Consider the following 17,110-nt stretch of genomic DNA (forward strand, 5'->3'; position numbering starts at 1 on the left):
CCTTATACTCATGTATCTTGCTTATGGCACAGCAAGCTCAACTAGGACTTCAAGATGCAGCCTCCCCTATTATAGAAGAACTCATTCATTTTCATGATCATACTCTAACAGTTGTATTCTTAATTAGTGTACTAATTTTTTATCTTATTATTTTAATGGTTTCCACCCGATTTACAAATAAACACTCCCTCGACTCTCAAGAAGTAGAAATTGTATGAACAGTTATACCAGCCATTGTTCTTATTATAATTGCTCTTCCGTCCCTGCGTATTCTTTATCTCACCGATGAGATCAGTGACCCACATTTAACCATTAAAGCAGTTGGACACCAATGATACTGATCCTATGAATACACTGATTATAATCAGATAGAATTCGACTCTTATATGACACCAACCAATGAACTAGAGCCAGGAGGAATCCGTCTTCTGGACGTAGACCATCGCATCGTAGTGCCAATAGAATCCCCTATTCGCATGTTAATTACATCAGAAGATGTAATCCACTCATGAACGATCCCGTCTTTGGGTACTAAAGTAGATGCAGTCCCAGGCCGATTAAATCAAGCAACATTCATTACAATTCGACCAGGCCTATATTTTGGTCAATGCTCAGAAATCTGCGGTGCAAATCATAGTTTTATGCCAATCGCACTAGAAGCTGTCCCTCTATCATATTTCGAACATTGAACAAGTTGATCTAATGATATCTTAATCTCTTAATATATATACTGTCACTAAGAAGCTAACTTAGCATCAGCCTTTTAAGCTGAAGATGGGTGAATATATTTTCCCTTAGTGATATGCCACAACTTGAGCCTGCTCCTTGATTTTCTATACTTACAGTATCATGATTAATTATTTTACTACTAATTATGCCAACTATTATATTTTACCAAACACAAAACACCGTCTCTGCTCAACAAGCCACTAAACCCAAACAACCCACCTGAACCTGACCATGACACTAGCAATTTTTGACCAATTTAACTCCCCAACCATATTTGGGCTCCCTTTAGCCTGACTAGCTATACTAATTCCTAGTATTTTACTAATATTACAAACACCTAATTTTATTAAATCTCGCTACCACACACTACTCATGCCCACACTGATAACTATTACTAAACAACTATTCACCCCAATCAATACACAAGGACATAAATGAGCCCTAATCTGCATAGCCTCCATAATATTTATCTTAATAATTAACCTTCTAGGACTATTACCATATACCTACACACCTACCACCCAGCTATCAATAAATATAGGATTAGCAGTACCAATATGATTAGCTACTGTTCTTATTGGATTACAAAAGAAACCAACAGAAGCCCTAGCCCATTTATTACCAGAAGGCACCCCAATCGCACTCATCCCCATGCTAGTTATTATCGAAACTATTAGTCTTTTCATTCGACCTATTGCCCTGGGGGTCCGACTAACTGCTAATTTAACAGCTGGACATCTACTTATTCAACTAATTTCTATCACCACTTTTACAGTCATACCAATAATCTCACTTACACTAGCCACTTCATTACTTCTCTTCCTTTTAACTATTCTAGAGTTAGCTGTTGCTATAATCCAAGCATATGTCTTTATTCTGCTTTTAACCCTTTATCTTCAAGAAAACGTCTATGTCCCACCAAGCTCACGCATACCACATGGTAGACCCAAGCCCCTGACCCCTAACCGGTGCTGGTGCCGCACTATTAATAACCTCTGGCCTAGCCATATGATTCCATAAAAATTCTTGTATCTTAATAACACTTGGTCTGATTCTGATGCTTCTTACAATATATCAATGATGACGAGATGTTGTTCGAGAAGGCACCTACCTAGGTCACCATACTTCTCCAGTTCAACAAGGCCTCCGCTACGGAATAATTTTATTTATTATCTCAGAAGTCTGTTTTTTCGCAGGCTTTTTCTGAGCCTTCTATCACGCCAGCCTAGCACCAACTCTAGAACTTGGTCTAACATGACCCCCAACAGGAATTAACCCGCTGAACCCGTTTGAAGTACCACTATTAAATACCGCAGTTCTACTTGCCTCAGGAGTATCCGTAACCTGGGCCCACCATAGCATCACCGAAAAAAATCGAACAGAAACTACTCAAGCCCTAGCCTTAACAGTTCTGCTTGGGCTTTACTTTACAGCCCTTCAAGTTATAGAATACTATGAAACCCCATTCACAATAGCAGACAGCGTGTACGGCTCCACTTTTTTTGTTGCAACAGGCTTCCACGGTCTACATGTAATTATTGGCTCCCTATTTCTACTTACATGCCTAGTACGACACCTACAATACCATTTTACCTCTAAGCACCACTTCGGCTTCGAAGCCGCTGCTTGATATTGACATTTTGTAGATGTCGTTTGACTATTTTTATATATCTCCATCTACTGATGAGGCTCTTAACCTAACCTGCCTTTTTAATACACTTAATATAGTTGGCCTCCAACCAACCAAACCTGGTATAAGTCCAGGAAAAGGCATATGAACTCCTTCATAATTATAATCACCCTAACTTTAACTCTGTCATCTATTCTAGCCCTACTAGCATTTTGACTGCCAATCATAAAACCAGATAGTGAAAAACTATCCCCCTACGAATGCGGCTTCGACCCACAAGGATCTGCCCGCCTACCCTTTTCCCTTCGATTCTTCCTGGTAGCCATTCTATTTTTACTATTTGACTTAGAAATTGCCCTTCTTCTCCCATCTCCATGAGCAACAAATATTTCTCACCCAGAACTCACCCTTCTTTGGGCCTCCCTCTTTGTTATTCTTCTTACATTAGGCCTAATCTATGAATGACTTCAAGGAGGACTTGACTGAGCAGAATAAGTTATTGGGGTTTAGTCTAATTAAGACAATTGATTTCGGCTCAATTAATCCTGAACTTTCAGGAACACCTACTCTCACATGCCCTGACATTAATTTTTACATCTTTCTTCCTAGCCCTAGTAGGCCTATCCCTGCAACGAAAACATCTTCTTTCACTTTTACTTACCTTAGAAAGCATAGCCCTAGCACTGTATGTCTCTACAGCACTATGAGCCTTAAACAACACATCACTTCCAATAATAGCGGCGCCACTTATTATTTTAACCTTCTCGGCCTGTGAAGCAGGCATAGGACTATCTTTAATAATCGCAACAGCTCGTACTCATAACACTGACCAATTAAAAGCCCTTAATCTGTTAAAATGCTAAAACTTATTATCCCCTCAATTATACTAATTCCAATAACCTTTTTAATTAACAAAAAAAGCACACTATGAACTGCTACAACCTTCTTCAGCTTTTTAATTGCAACTTTGACAACACTCACATTGAACATAGACATAAATGAACATAATTCAACCAACTCCATACTAAGCATTGACCAATTTTCATGCCCACTGATCATATTATCTTGTTGACTACTCCCATTAACCATCATAGCTAGCCAAGCACACATAAAAACTGAACCAATTACACGACAAAAAACAATAATCTCTCTACTTATTCTTCTTCAAATCCTTTTATGTATTACTTTTGGGGCCTCCAATCTGCTAATATTTTATATTGCCTTTGAAACTACCTTAATCCCAACTCTTTTAATTATTACCCGCTGAGGGAACCAAAAAGAACGACTCACAGCAGGCTTATACTTCCTTTTCTATACTCTATCTGCCTCTCTCCCCCTACTTCTTGCCCTCATTATAATTCAAACCCACTTAAACTCGCTATCAACCTATATTATTCCACTTTCAGATCTATCACTGCTATCAAACACACCATGATCTGAAGCCTTATGATGAGTTGCTTGCTTTTTAGCCTTTTTAATTAAAATACCTCTTTATATTTTCCACTTATGACTACCAAAAGCCCACGTAGAAGCTCCAATTGCAGGCTCTATAATCTTAGCCGCGATTCTATTAAAGCTAGGAGGCTACGGTATAATTCGTATATCATCATTATTTATCCCATTAACTAAAGACCTAGCCACTCCTTTTATAATTATTGCCATATGGGGAATAATCGTAACTAGTTCAATCTGTTTACGACAAACAGACCTAAAATCTATAATTGCCTACTCATCTGTCAGCCACATAGGCCTAGTCGTAGCTGGAATTTTCACTATAACACCCTGAGCATGATCTGGAGCTCTTGCAATAATAATTGCACATGGACTGGTATCATCAGGCTTATTTTGTCTTGCTAATATTACTTATGAGCGCACTCACACACGTTCAATCTTTATAAACCGTGGGCTACAAGCCCTATTCCCTCTAATATCGTTCTGATGACTTATAATAACATTTGCTAATATAGCCCTACCCCCATTCCCAAACTTTATAGCAGAAATTCTAATCATCACCTCCTTATTTAGCTGATCAAATTGAACTATTATTCTTCTAGGACTAAGCATAACATTAACTGCTCTATTCTCATTAAACATGCTTATTATAACTCAACACGAACATCCTAACAAACATGCACCAGTTAATCCTAGCACCACCCGAGAACATCTACTGATACTTATACATATAGCCCCTGTTATTCTTCTTATCGCCAACCCAAGCGCCATTATAATTAGAAGCAGACATAGTTTAAATAAAACATTAGATTGTGAGTCTAATAATGAAGGTTAAAACCCCTCTGCCTGCCGAGAGGAGCAAGGCAGCACTAAGAACTGCTAATTCTTTCCCCCTGAGGTTCAACTCCACAGTCCTCTCGAGCTTCTAAAGGATAAGCAGAAATCCGCTGGCCTTAGGTGCCACCAATCTTGGTGCAAGTCCAAGTAGAAGCTAATGAATTCCAATTATCTAACCTTAATTATAAACTCCGGAGCACTACTTACAATTATTATTCTTCTTACCCCTATCATTATACCAAAACCATCTATAATTCTTATAACTAAATTAGTTAAAACCTCCATATTTATTAGCCTGATTCCATTAACTATTTACCTGAACGAAAACATAGAAACCACCCTCACACTAAAACCCTGAATAGACTGAACCCTATTTAATATTGCCTTATCTTTTAAAATCGACAAATATACTGCTATTTTTACCCCAATTGCTTTAGTGATTACCTGAAGTATCATAGAATTCTCACAATGATATATAGAGAAAGACCGACTTGTAGACAAATTTTTTAAATATCTTCTTCTATTCTTAATTACAATAATCACCTTTATCTCTGCAAATAACCTTTTACAACTATTTATCGGCTGAGAAGGAGTAGGAATTATATCCTTCCTCCTAATTAGCTGGTGATCAGGTCGAACAAAAGCTAACATCTCTGCCCTCCAAGCAGTAGCCTACAACCGCATCGGAGATATTGGATTAATAATAAGTATAGTCTGAATATGCTCCAACACTAACTCCTGGGATTTACAACAAATTACTCTACTTTTATCTGATCAACAATATATTATCCCAACACTAGGATTCTTAATCGCAGCCACAGGAAAGTCAGCTCAGTTCGGACTCCACCCCTGGCTTCCAGCTGCAATAGAAGGCCCCACACCTGTTTCAGCCTTACTTCACTCTAGTACCATAGTTGTTGCAGGAGTATTTCTTCTTATCCGACTCCACCCATTATTTCAAAATTACCCCTTTATACTAGAAATAACCCTATGCCTTGGGGCAATAACCACCATTTTCGCAGCCCTTTGTGCGACAACACAAAATGACATCAAAAAAATCATTGCCTTTTCTACATCAAGCCAACTGGGCTTGATAATAGTAGCAATTGGCCTCAACCACCCCCACATTGCCTTTCTCCATATATGCACACATGCTTTTTTTAAAGCTATACTATTCTTATGCTCAGGAAGTATCATTCATAATATAAATAATGAACAAGACATTCGAAAATTTAGTTGTTTAAATAATAACCTCCCCCTAACAACTTCTTGTATAACTATTGGATCCGCAGCATTAATAGGCCTACCGTTCCTAGCTGGCTTCTTCACAAAAGACCTTATCCTAGAGGCCTTAAACACCTCCTATACTAATGCCTGGGCCCTAATAGTTACTCTCCTAGCTGTAACATTAACAACTGCCTATAGCTCACGACTGATTATTATATCAGCCTCTGGCACACCACGATATTTAGCCTTAACTCCTACACACGAAAATAACTTCATTAAAAATCCTCTAAAGCGTTTAGCCTGAGGTAGCATAATCTCAGGATTTATTCTTACAAGCACACTCCCGCCAATAAAACCTCAAATCTTTACAATACCATCCTATATTAAAACTATTGCTCTAATTATATTCATTATTAGCTTAGCGATCTCCATCGAACTAACCAACAAAAAAATCAACCGAACTGCATTCTCCTTTTTTACTCAACTAGCATTTTACCCACACATTATTCATCGCTCCCTGTCCCGCCTATCTCTAATATGAAGCCAAAAATTAATAACACAAGCCACAGATCTAACATGACTGGAAAAAATTGGGCCAAAAGGATTAGCTACCAACCAAATAAAACCCTCAACAATATTAACAGAAGCCCATCGCTTAAACTCCGCCACTCTACCATTAATAGCCTTTGCCCTAGCACTAATTACACTCAGCCTTACAGCTCGCAGGGCCCCGCGATCCACCCACGAACAACTACCAAAACAGAAAATAGACAAACTAATAAAGCCCACCCAGCCAGTATAAGAATAAACCCAACCTCATAAAAAGTTGTAACCCCCAACCACTCAGCCCCAAAAATCCCACCAGCATAATCTACCCCATCACAAGCTACGGAGGTGCTTAATAAAAAATTATTAAAATAAAAATAACCAGCGAAACAAACACACAAAACACAAACTATAAAGAATCAAAACAACCGTCCCCAAGAATCTCAGGATAAGGATCAGCTGCTAAAGCAGCTGAATACACAAAAACTACTATCATCCCCCGAGGTATAATAATACCAGGACTAAAGATAAAAAAGTACCACCATGGTATAAAATAACAAGGCACCCAGAAACAGCAACAAAAACCAAGCCTAAGGCAGAGAAATAAGGGGAAGGGCTTAAAACAACCACAGCTACCCCCAACAAAAACATTATAAAAAAACATAAAACAAAACTTAACATAAGCCCTAATAAAACTACTACTTTTACGTTAGAGCGCTTCTAATAATCTTCCTCACCTATGCCTCTATGGCATAGGTATATATAATGACATAGGTATATGCTCTATGGCATAGGTATATATAATGACATAGGTATATGCCTCTATGGCATAGGTATATATAATGACATAGGTACCTACTCCTCCAAATATCATTACAACTCATTGCATAGGCTTATCCCAGGCTAAGGTACTCTTTTTATCACTCTTGGCATACAACTGCTAAGCTCGATTTCCCGAAGGGTATACAAGTATGTTTCACTGATAGCTCACATCCATCCAGGCATAGGGCATATATGATATACCTTTCCCAGCCTCAATAATCTCTCGTTCCCGCGGCTTCACGACAACCCCCTTACCCCTTTGACCCCAAAGTTCATTGCTGCCGTCAACCCCCTTAGGAACCGGCGAACTTTTGGTCATTTTTACCTTAACTTATAAAGCTTTGATAGCTAAATATAAAGCACTGGTCTTGTAAACCAGCGAATGAAGATGTAACCTCTTCTTAAAGCAGCATTCTCATTAAGACTTTAACTTAAACCAGCGACTTGAAAAACCACCGTTGTAGAATTCAACTATAAGAACTAGCAATCACAAATTTTTAATTGTAATTTTAAATTTCTTTTAATTGTAATTTTAAAATTTCTTTTTTAATTGTAATTTTAAAATTTCTTTTTTAATTGTAATTTTAAAATTTCTTTTTTAATTGTAATTTTAAAATTTCTTTTTTAATTGTAATTTTAAAATTTTTTTTTTAATTGTAATTTTAAAATTTTTTTTTTAATTGTAATTTTAAAATGTTATCTATTATGTCCCACCCACCAAATATTATTCGAAAAACCCACCCACTCCTATCGCTAGGTAATAGCATGTTAGTTGATCTTCCTTCTCCTGCTAACATCTCAGCCTGATGAAATTTTGGTTCACTATTGAGCCTGTGTTTAATCTTACAAATTATTACAGGGCTAATTCTTGCAATACACTATACTGCTAACACTGAACTAGCCTTCTCTTCAGTTATACACATCTGTCGTGATGTTAACAACGGATGGCTTATACGAAATCTTCATGCCAACGGCGCCTCTATGTTCTTTATTTGTATTTATGCTCACATCGGGCGAGGAATCTACTACGGCTCTTATTTATATAAAGAAACATGAAATGTTGGAGTCATTTTATTTGCATTAACTGCAGCTACTGCTTTCGTTGGTTATGTACTCCCATGAGGACAAATATCCTTCTGAGGGGCAACCGTTATTACAAATTTAATTTCAGCAGTGCCTTATGTAGGAGATGATATTGTAGTATGATTATGAGGGGGCTTCTCAGTATCAAACGCCACCTTAACCCGGTTTTTTACCTTTCATTTTATTTTGCCATTTATTTTAGCAGCAATAACTATAATTCATATCATATTCCTTCATCAAACAGGGTCTAGTAACCCACTAGGAATTAACTCTAATTTGGATAAAATTCAATTTCACCCTTACTTCTCTTTCAAAGACATTTTAGGCTTTGTTATTTTACTCGGGGTTCTTTTTATAATCTCCCTTTTAGCCCCCAATGCATTAGGTGAACCAGACAATTTTATTTACGCCAATCCTCTTAGTACTCCACCTCATATTAAACCAGAGTGATACTTCCTGTTTGCCTATGCGATTCTACGCTCTATTCCTAATAAATTAGGAGGAGTTGTAGCTTTAGCAGCAGCCATCATAATCCTCCTGGTCATTCCCTTTACCCACACCTCTAAACAACGAGGCATCCAATTTCGTCCGCTTGCCCAAGTTACATTTTGAATTCTAATTGCTGATCTAGCGTTACTCACTTGACTAGGGGGAGAGCCAGCTGAGTACCCATTTATTTTAATAACACAAATTGCATCAACAGTATACTTTATAATTTTTATTTTAATCTTCCCAATTTTAGGCCGCCTAGAAGACAAGTTAATTATCATTTCAAAACACCCAGGTAAATTCAACTGAAATTTAATATACAGATTTCTCAAAGGAAGGGATTAAAACCCCTGTATCTAGCTCCCAAAGCTAGTATCTTAATATTAAATTATCCTCTGATTTTTAAACGTCAAGAGTAGCTTAACATTAAAGCAGAGCACTGAAGCTGCTCAGATGGTTTTAGAACCCCTTGACACAAAGGATTAGTTCCAGCCTTAATATCAACTACATATGAAATTACACATGCAAGTTTCCGCACCCCCGTGAGGACCTCCTTTAACTATGAACATACAAAAGAGATGGTATCAGGCTCACAACAAGTTAGCCCACAACACCTAGCCACCCACACCCTCAAGGGTACTCAGCAGTGATAAACCTTAAGCTATGGACGCAAGCCCGACTAAGTTACATATTTTAGAGCTGGTAAACCTCGTGCCAGCCACCGCGGTTATACGAGGAGCTCAAGCTGATATTCTTCGGCACAAAGCGTGATTAAAATAATAGCTTAATTAATACTATAGAAGCCATCATGCCTGCTAGTTGAATAGGTATGCTTAAATATCTCAACATCGAAAGAATCTATATTAATAAACTCACTTTGACATCACGAAAGCAAAACTCACAAACCGGGATTAGATACCCCGCTATGCCTGCCATAAATAAACTACCGTCGCCAGGGCACTACGAACAATCGTTTAAAACCCAAAGAACTTGACGGCACCCTAAACCCACCTAGAGGAGCCTGTCCTATAACCCGATACCCCACGTTTTAACCCCACCGCCTCTCGCCCCAGTCTATATACCGCCGTCGCCAGCCAACCTTATAAAAGAATAACCGTAGGCAAAGAAGCTACTTATGCAAATACGTCAGGTCGAGGTGCAGCCTATGAGGCAGGCAGAGATGGGCTACACTCTCTCCCCAGAGTATACGAATAACTTAATGAAATAATTTTGAAGGTGGATTTAGCAGTAAACAAGAATAGTTTGTCTAGTTGAAGTTGGCCACTAGGGTGCGTACACACCGCCCGTCACTCTCCCCCACCCCTCCCGGAGAAAAGTCGTAACATGGTAAGCGTACCGGAAGGTGCGCTTGGAAAACAGAGGATAGCTTAAAAGTTAAGCATTTCCCTTACACCGAAAATATTCTTGTGCGATTCAAGATCTTCTGATTACCGATTTTAATATATTTATCTAACAACTTTTAATTTATGATTATTAAACAACTTAACATATTTTACAGCAAACCATTGCCCCCGTTTTAGTATAGGTGATAGAAAAATAAAACACATATAGTACCGCAAGGGAACATTGAAAAAGTAGTGAAACAGATCAATTAAGTAAAACAAAGCAAAGATAAAATCTTGTACCTTTTGCATCATGGCTTAGCAAGTAACCCCGAAAATACTGCCGCCACCCCGAAACTAGACGAGCTACCCTGGGATTACCTATAAGGGTTAATCCGTATCTGTGGCAAAAGATTGGAAAAAGCCCTGGGTAGAGGTGATAAACCTACCGAGCCTAGTGATAGCTGGTTACTTAAGAAACAAGTTTAAGCTTGATCTTAATTTGTAGATAAGCAACAAAATTACTTATAAATTTAAACATCTTACTCCTCTACATTTTAAGTTTTATTCACTAGGGGTACAGCCCTAGTGAACAGAGATACAGCTCTATTAATTAGATAATATCCCACTTATAAACTTAAGTAGGCCTAAAAGCAGCCACCAAAAAGAAAAGCGTTACAGCTTAAGTTTACTAAACTTTAAATACCATAATACATAAAGACCCTATAGCCACTATTAAGTAATCCTATATTATAGGAGATATCCTGCTAAGATTAGTAATTTGAGGTCGCACCCCTCTAAATGTAAGTGTAAGCCAGATCGGACTAACCACTGGAAATTAACGGCCCTTAAAACAACAGGAAGTCAGCAAAGTAGCCACCGACAGGAAAAACAAGAACTAATAACCGTTAACCCTACACTGGAACATAATATAGAAGATATAAAGGATGAGAAGGAACTCGGCAAACACATGCCTCGCCTGTTTACCAAAAACATCACCTCCAGATAAGAATCACCTATTGGAGGCAAGACCTGCCCAATGATTAATATTGAATGGCCGCGGTACTTTGACCGTGTAAAAGTAGCGTAATCACTTGTCTTGTAAATTAAGACTGGAATGAAAGGTTACACGAGGGCATAACTGTCTCCCTTCTTCTATCAATGAAATTGACCTACCCGTGCAAAGGCGGGTATAAACCCATAAGACGAGAAGACCCTGTGGAGCTTCCAAACATTTACATCGCATAATCATTATTCACGATGCACAGTTTTAGGTTGGGGCAACCACGGAACAAAAGTAATATCCACGACGACGAAAATACAATTTTCTTAACCTAGAGTTACAACTCTAAGCACTAGTAAAACTAACGTTAATAGACCCAGCATCACTTGCTGCCTAACGAAACAAGTTACCCCAGGGATAACAGCGCAATCCTTTCCACGAGCCCGAATCAACGAAAGGGTTTACGACCTCGATGTTGGATCGGGGCACCCCAATGGCGCAAAAGCTATTAAAGGTTCGTTTGTTCAACGATTAAAGCCCCACGTGATCTGAGTTCAGACCGGAGTAATCCAGGTCAGTTTCTATCTATGTTTGCTGCTTCCCTAGTACGAAAGGACCGGCGAAGCAAGGGTCAATACACTCATGCAAACCCTGCATCAATCTTATGAGACCAACTTAATAAGAATAGTAAGCAACAAAATAACAACTAGACAAGTTTATTTGGATGGCAGAGTTCAGTAATTGCACAAGGTTTAAGCCCTTATACCAGGGGTGCAAATCCCCTTCCAAATAAATCATGCTAGTTATATTAATATCCTCTTTAATTTTAGTTTTAATAGTTCTACTTGCAGTAGCATTTCTCACAATAGTCGAACGAAAAACCCTAGGTTACATACAACTTCGCAAGGGACCAAATGTTGTAGGATTTATAGGACTTTTACAACCTATTGCAGACGGAGTAAAATTATTTCTAAAAGAACCCGTATGACCTATCGCAGCCTCCCCAGCCTTATTTATCGCAGCCCCTATTATAGCGCTAACCTTAGCTCTATCACTCTGAATATTTATCCCCATACCACAATCAATTTCCACTATTAATCTTACTCTTCTTGTAATCCTAGCAATTTCAAGTTTATCAGTTTATGCCACCCTTGGCTCAGGTTGAGCCTCTAACTCAAAATATGCACTAATCGGAGCACTTCGGGCGGTAGCCCAAACCATCTCCTACGAAGTAAGTCTAGGCTTAATTCTATTATGTCTAATTATTTTAACAGGAGGGTTCTCTCTTCAAGCCTTTATCTATACGCAAGAACACACCTGGTTCCTGCTCTCAAGCTGGCCGCTAGCAGCTATATGATTTGTTTCTACTTTAGCAGAAACAAACCGAACCCCATTTGACTTAACTGAGGGGGAATCAGAACTTGTCTCTGGCTTCAATGTAGAATATGCTGGAGGTCCATTCGCTTTATTTTTTCTAGCTGAATACTCTAATATCTTATTTATAAATACCCTTACAGCAATTATATTCCTAGGGCCTCTTGGATCAAGTAACTTAAATATTTTACCCATTATTAATGTAATAATAAAAGCTACCCCGCTCATTATCTTGTTCTTATGAATCCGAGCCTCATACCCACGATTCCGGTATGATCAGCTAATACATCTTATATGAAAAAATTTCTTACCCCTTAACCTAGCCCTTTTTACTCTTCAATTATCCCTCGCTGTATCGTTTGGAGGAGTAGGAGTCCCTCAAATATAAACACTAATAATAAACTGAGTTTAACAGTGGAAGTATGTCCGAAAATAGGAACCACTTTGATAGAGTGGCTACAGGGGATATTACCCCCTTTCTTCCTCATTAGCATGAAAGGATTCGAACCTTAATCTGAGAGACCAAAACCCTCCGTGTTTCCATTACACCACATCCTAAGTAAGATAAGCTAAATAAAGCTTTTGGGCCCATACCCCAAATATGATGTTACTAACATCTCTTACTATATGCTATCCCCCTTAATTCAATCTACCCTACTAATAACCCTAGGTCTTGGCACACTTGTGACATTCTCAAGCACCAGCTGAATTCTAGCTTGAATCGGATTAGAAATTAATACAATTGCTATCATCCCATTGATAGCTAAAACACACCACCCACGTTCAATTGAAGCAACTACTAAATACTTCATTGCTCAAAGTGCAGGCTCTGCCACACTTCTTATTACTGCCTGTTTAGCCGCTTGACACTCAGGAAATTGAGCAATCAGTCCATCAAGCGACCCAATTATCCTTAACGCCATAACTCTTGCTCTTATACTTAAGCTAGGTATAGCTCCAATACACTTCTGACTTCCAGAAGTAATAGCAGGCCTAGACCTTACTACAGGCATAATCTTAGCAACTTGACAAAAATTAGCCCCAATCACCCTCCTTATTCAAATTGCACAAGATCAAAATAATGCATTTATTCTTGGCCCAGCTTTACTATCAGTATTTATTGGGGGATGGGGAGGCCTAAACCAAACTCAAACACGAAAAATTATGGCCTATTCATCAATCGCACATATAGGCTGAATTGCTAGCATGGCCCCCTTTAACCCCACAATCACTTGAGTCACAACCCTAATCTACTGTTTACTTACAAGCACTACATTTATTAGTCTCAACACCTTAAAAGCTAATAAAATTACAGCACTTACCATAAATAAACACAATCAAATCTCTCAAATACTTTTATTGCTTCTTCTGTTATCTCTAGGCGGGCTACCCCCACTAACAGGGTTTACTAATAAACTTCTAGCATCAATTGAACTAGCCAACCAAAACCTTGCCATTTACTTATTCATAATAATAATAGGCTCATTACTAAGTCTATTTTTTTATACTCGAATATGCTATCTATCAATCATTTTATCGCCCCCATGTCCAACAACAAATCTTATTCTTTGGCGTATAACCCAAAATAAGCCTATAACTATCCTGACTATATTATCAACTAATCTATTTATTTTAACACCTCAATTAATGGCAATCTTTATTATACACTAGAAATTTAAGTTATATAGACTCTAAGCCTTCAAAGCTTACAGTAAGGGAGACTACCCTTAATTTCTGACTAAAATTTGCAAGATATACTCACATCTTCTGAACGCAAATCAGATGCTTTATATTAAGCTAAAATTTTTACTAGACCAGCAAGTGTTATCCTTACAACCTCTTAGTTAACAGCTAAGTGCTAATTTTAGCTTTGATCTATAGGCCCCAACAGGATTTCCTTCTGTATCTTCAGATTTGCAATCTAATGTGAACTTCACCACAGGGCCAATATTGGCAGGAAGAGAAATCAAATCTCTGTAAGCGGGTCTACAGCCCACCGCCTAAACATTCGGCCATCCTACCAGTGACTCTCATTCGTTGATTATTCTCTACTAATCATAAAGATATTGGCACCCTCTATTTACTTTTTGGTGCCTGGGCAGGAATAGTTGGTACTGCCCTTAGCCTATTAATTCGAGCTGAACTAAGTCAGCCTGGAGCATTAATAGGTGATGACCAAATCTATAATGTTATTGTTACTGCACATGCCTTTGTAATAATTTTCTTTATAGTTATACCTATTATAATCGGAGGTTTTGGAAACTGATTAATCCCTTTAATAATTGGTGCACCTGATATAGCTTTCCCACGAATAAATAACATAAGCTTTTGACTGCTCCCACCATCCCTACTCTTACTTTTAGCTTCCGCAGGAGTTGAAGCAGGAGCCGGAACTGGATGAACAGTATACCCACCTCTAGCAGGAAATTTAGCCCACACAGGGGCCTCTGTTGACTTAACAATTTTCTCCCTTCATCTAGCCGGTATTTCATCAATCCTTGGGGCAGTCAACTTTATTACAACAATTTTTAACATAAAACCTCCAACTATAACACAATACCAAACCCCATTATTTGTTTGATCCGTTTTAATTACTGCAGTCCTCCTTCTTCTATCACTTCCTGTACTTGCAGCTGCCATCACTATACTTTTAACAGATCGTAATTTAAATACATCCTTCTTTGACCCTGCAGGAGGAGGAGACCCAATCCTTTACCAACACCTGTTCTGATTCTTTGGGCACCCTGAAGTTTATATTCTAATTTTACCAGGCTTTGGAATTATCTCTCACGTAGTCGCCTACTACTCCGGGAAAAAAGAACCATTTGGATATATAGGAATAGTCTGAGCAATAATAGCCATTGGGTTACTAGGGTTTATTGTATGAGCCCACCACATATTCACGGTAGGAATAGATGTTGACACACGAGCCTACTTTACATCAGCCACAATAATTATTGCTATTCCAACAGGAGTTAAAGTCTTTAGCTGACTAGCCACACTCCATGGCGGAAAAATCGTGTGACACACCCCCATACTATGAGCCCTAGGCTTCATTTCTTATTTACTGTAGGGGGACTTACCGGAATTGTCTTATCCAACTCATCACTAGATATTATCCTTCATGATACTTATTATGTAGTAGCTCACTTCCATTATGTATTATCTATAGGAGCTGTTTTCGCAATCATAGCTGGCTTCGTTCATTGATTCCCACTATTTACAGGATATACACTTAACGAAACCTGATCAAAAGCACACTTTGTCATTATATTTACTGGTGTAAATCTTACATTCTTCCCTCAACATTTCCTAGGTTTAGCTGGTATACCACGACGTTACTCAGATTACCCAGATGCCTATACTACATGAAATGTAGTATCCTCAATTGGGTCAACAGTCTCATTAATCGCTGTCATACTATTTATATTTATCTTATGAGAAGCTTTCTCTGCTAAACGCAAAGCTGTTGCTACAGACCTTCTCAATACTAATATTGAATGACTTCACGGCTGCCCACCTCCTTATCACACTTATGAAGAACCAGCCTATGTTCAAACTAACTTCAAGAAAAGAGGGATTCGAACCCCCCTACGCTGGTTTCAAGCCAGATGCATAACCATATCTGCCACTTTCTTAAGATACTAGTAAAATTATTACACTACCTTGCAAGTAAATTATGAGCCTGATACTCATGTATCTGCTTATGGCACAGCAAGCTCAACTAGGACTTCAAGATGCAGCCTCCCCTATTATAGAAGAACTCATTCATTTTCATGATCATACTCTAACAGTTGTATTCTTAATTAGTGTACTAATTTTTTTCTTATTATTTTAATGGTTTCCACCCGATTTACAAATAAACACTCCCTCGACTCTCAAGAAGTAGAAATTGTATGAACAGTTATACCAGCCATTGTTCTTATTATAATTGCTCTTCCGTCCCTGCGTATTCTTTATCTCACCGATGAGATCAGTGACCCACATTTAACCATTAAAGCAGTTGGACACCAATGATACTGATCCTATGAATACACTGATTATAATCAGATAGAATTCGACTCTTATATGACACCAACCAATGAACTAGAGCCAGGAGGAATCCGTCTTCTGGACGTAGACCATCGCATCGTAGTGCCAATAGAATCCCCTATTCGCATGTTAATTACATCAGAAGATGTAATCCACTCATGAACGATCCCGTCTTTGGGTACTAAAGTAGATGCAGTCCCAGGCCGATTAAATCAAGCAACATTCATTACAATTCGACCAGGCCTATATTTTGGTCAATGCTCAGAAATCTGCGGTGCAAATCATAGTTTTATGCCAATCGCACTAGAAGCTGTCCCTATCATATTTCGAACATTGAACAAGTTGATCTAATGATATCTTAATCTCTTAATATATATACTGTCACTAAGAAGCTAACTTAGCATCAGCCTTTTAAGCTGAAGATGGGTGAATATATTTTCCCTTAGTGATATGCCACAACTTGAGCCTGCTCCTTGATTTTCTATACTTACAGTATCATGATTAATTATTTTACTACTAATTATGCCAACTATTATATTTTAC

The 17,110-nt window shown here is 38.2% G+C and overlaps 9 pseudogenes; all 9 read left to right on the top strand.

The window, feature by feature from the left end:
- The first annotated feature begins 23 nt into the window (after nt 1-23).
- Nucleotides 24-689, top strand: LOC121852463 (annotated as a pseudogene).
- A 271-nt stretch (nt 690-960) lies between these two features.
- Nucleotides 961-1,749, top strand: LOC121852456 (annotated as a pseudogene).
- A 1,466-nt stretch (nt 1,750-3,215) lies between these two features.
- Nucleotides 3,216-4,646, top strand: LOC121852457 (annotated as a pseudogene).
- Nucleotides 4,647-4,805: 159 nt separating this feature from the next.
- LOC121852458 lies at nt 4,806-6,677 on the top strand (annotated as a pseudogene).
- A 1,271-nt stretch (nt 6,678-7,948) lies between these two features.
- On the top strand, nt 7,949-9,124 carry LOC121852461 (annotated as a pseudogene).
- Nucleotides 9,125-11,957: 2,833 nt separating this feature from the next.
- LOC121852449 lies at nt 11,958-12,923 on the top strand (annotated as a pseudogene).
- A 239-nt stretch (nt 12,924-13,162) lies between these two features.
- Nucleotides 13,163-14,206, top strand: LOC121852451 (annotated as a pseudogene).
- Nucleotides 14,207-14,317: 111 nt separating this feature from the next.
- On the top strand, nt 14,318-16,183 carry LOC121852459 (annotated as a pseudogene).
- Nucleotides 16,184-16,241: 58 nt separating this feature from the next.
- LOC121852460 lies at nt 16,242-16,918 on the top strand (annotated as a pseudogene).
- Nucleotides 16,919-17,110: the final 192 nt, after the last annotated feature.

Source organism: Callorhinchus milii, unplaced genomic scaffold (genome assembly GCF_018977255.1).
Source record: "Callorhinchus milii isolate IMCB2004 unplaced genomic scaffold, IMCB_Cmil_1.0 Scaffold800, whole genome shotgun sequence".
Taxonomy (NCBI): domain Eukaryota; kingdom Metazoa; phylum Chordata; class Chondrichthyes; order Chimaeriformes; family Callorhinchidae; genus Callorhinchus; species Callorhinchus milii.